Source organism: Xenia sp. Carnegie-2017, unplaced genomic scaffold, assembly GCF_021976095.1.
Source record: "Xenia sp. Carnegie-2017 unplaced genomic scaffold, XeniaSp_v1 HiC_scaffold_6, whole genome shotgun sequence".
Taxonomy (NCBI): domain Eukaryota; kingdom Metazoa; phylum Cnidaria; class Anthozoa; order Malacalcyonacea; family Xeniidae; genus Xenia; species Xenia sp. Carnegie-2017.
In genome coordinates, this window is record NW_025813526.1 from 6,903,515 (window position 1) to 6,906,580 (window position 3,066).

Consider the following 3,066-nt stretch of genomic DNA (forward strand, 5'->3'; position numbering starts at 1 on the left):
GTCATATATTTTGTTAAGTTTGTTTATAAAATGGAATCACAAGAATCAAGCGCAAATACATCACACATTTCAACTCCAAATTCATCTGAAGATGAAAGTCCTAACACATCGCATTGGCTCAAAAAAAAATTTTATTATATAGCTGATGATGATGATGATGAAAACATCGAACTTACCGAAAATTATAAAAAACTTAACGATTTTAGAAAACAAATACTTGACTTGCAGAGTGAATTAGAAGAAACGAGAGAGAAGCTAACGCAAAATGAAGCAAAATTGAGCGAGTTTTCAAAAGAAATTCAAGCTTTAAAAGATGAAATGGAAAAAAAGAAAGAGCAAAATGAAGCGAAGCATATTGAATATTTAAAAGATGTTCAAGATTTGCAAGATGAATGCGATTGTTTAAACAATTCGTTAACTGATTATGAAAAAATAAAAGAAAATACTCAAGTAAAGTTAATATTTGCACAAGCTAAGTTGGGTGAAGAACTTCAAAGTGATGAAATATAGTTCATATAACGATTTTAATATAACTCTTCAAATATTTTGTTTAGACGATTAACATGCAACTGTTTTTCATTGTCAGACATGTCAACATCTAAAAAAATAAAGTCTATATAATCTTTAGATTTTCTAATTTTTCTTTTTTCTTCTTTCTTCTTCTTCTATTTGTTTTTATTTAGTTCGAAGATTTCTCCAAATTTTTTGTTTCTTTTCAATAAACTCTACCATCTCGTCGCAAACCTCTTTCCAAATATGACTGTATATTTTAATATATTTTATATTGCGTTGTTTCTTTTTTCTTCGCGTCTTTTGTATCGTAGAACTCTTTCTTTTGACATTTTCCCATCTTTTCTTTGTTTCACCGTTTTTTCTCACTGTCTTTGCGATAAGTGTATGCTTGCAAGTGAAGTAAACGAAACAAATACTTGAATTTTATAGATCAATTTTTTGCGCAAATATAACCTTTGACCCAGTGAAACATACTGTTGTTGCGTTTACTTGTTTCACATATGTTAAAACTTGCGATTTTTGTAATAACATAAACCGCATCGAGTATTCACTACATTAATGTGTTGAAAAAAAAATTGCATTTAGATTTTCTAATAAAACTTATATTTTTGATTTTGTTGAAGCTACCAGTATCAGATTCCATCATTACCCATACGATAATTGCTTAATTGATGTGATGACAGCAAATGGTTTTTGTTTCAGTTCTTATTGGCATTGTCTAAAATTTACATAATTCTGTTTTGAATTTATTTTGAAAAAAATTATTTCTTTATATATTAAAAATTGCGTTTTTTTGTCACAAAACAAATTGTATCGATTGTTGGTAGTTGAAGGTTAAAGTGTGTTTTGTAACTCGTGTATCATAATGGGTTTGACACCAGATGGCGATTGGTACAATAGAATAGATGATGAGATATATAAATGTGAAATTCGTATCGACACCCTCAAGGGATTTATAGAAGACATATTAGAGATGATGCATTCTGAATTAAAAGAACAAAATTACGATCAAGTTAAAGTACATCGATATTTTCGGGTGTGTAAAGATGAAATCAAAGCAATCAAAAAATTACAAAAAGAACGTGAAAATATGTTAAATGTGATAAAATTGTACAGAAAATGTTAGAATTTTACAAAATTTTAATACAAATCTCATATTTCGATTTTGTGGAAGATAATACTTTAATAAATGTGATGACAGCATTGGAAGATAATTTTTAATAAATGTGATGACAACCAATGGTCTTTGTTTGAGATATTATTATTGTTCTGTTTTGAATTTAGGTAACATTCTATGTATTAAACATGCGTTTTTTATTATAAGATACATCGTTTTGTTTATTAAATACATTAAAACGGTGAAAATAATTTTTTACATCTTTGTTTAATGCAAAATGCATATTTTCGATTTTGTTGAAAATATGTACTAGATTGTACCAGTCACAGGTATTAAAGATAATTGCTTAATACATGTGATGACAGCAAATGGATTTTGTTTGAGATATTATTAGTATTCTCTAGAGTTTGTGCAATTCTGTTTTGAATTTAGGTGTGATTTTATGTATTAAATCTTGCGATTTTTGTCATGGTACAATTCGCTTTGATTATTAAATACATTAAAGATATGAAAACAATTTTTGTATCTTTTTTTATTACATAATGTTCATTTTCGATTCTGTTGAAGTCAGTGCCAGATTGTACCAGTCACAGGTGTTTAATTGATATTTAATTGATATGATGACAGTAAATGGGTTTGTTTGTGTTCTCGAATGTTCAAGGGCAACTAGCAAACAAAGATACAGTGTATTGAGATGTAGATACGATCGTTCAAGGTGAAACGGAAACAAAGGGTATTTTGTTGTAACGAGAGTATTTAAGAACGTAAATATCACAATTGCATCGAAGTTTCTCAAGCTCTGTTGAAGTTATCTTGTTGGAAATCGGTTGAAATCTTGTTGGAAATCGTTGACCACTCGCTATTTGTTGAGACGAAACTTGTACTGGTAAGAATTTTGCCTTTATTTATTTACGCGGTAATTTTTTAATATCGCAATTGAATTAACGTTTCTCTAGTTACGTTAAAGTCTTTTACCCCACTTAACACCCGTTTAAGTCGTTTTCTCCAAATAATGGTAATAAAGCTAACAATTTAATACCATTTGCGTTTATTTACGAGATAGTTCTAATAATGCAATTGTATTTTCTAGTTACGTTAAAATCTGTTTATTGAAAAGCGATATATTAAAACGAAAAAAATTTATATCATCAGTAAATTGAGTTTGGTAAAATTTAGAATGTAACATACCAACTAATTCGTTTTATCCATGTCTTTGTTTACAAATGAAAGATTGGTTAGACTAGTTTTGGGACGATGTATATGGTGAAAAGTTTGAATGCTTTTTCCGATTTTTTATTGTGGATGATGTATTGAAACGAGACAATTTGTATCATCAGTAAATTGGGTTTTGAACATTCTATAGCTACGCTAAAGTGTGTTTATTGGAAGGAGTATACACTGTTTGAAATAAAGGTGAGAATTTAAATATTATTTGC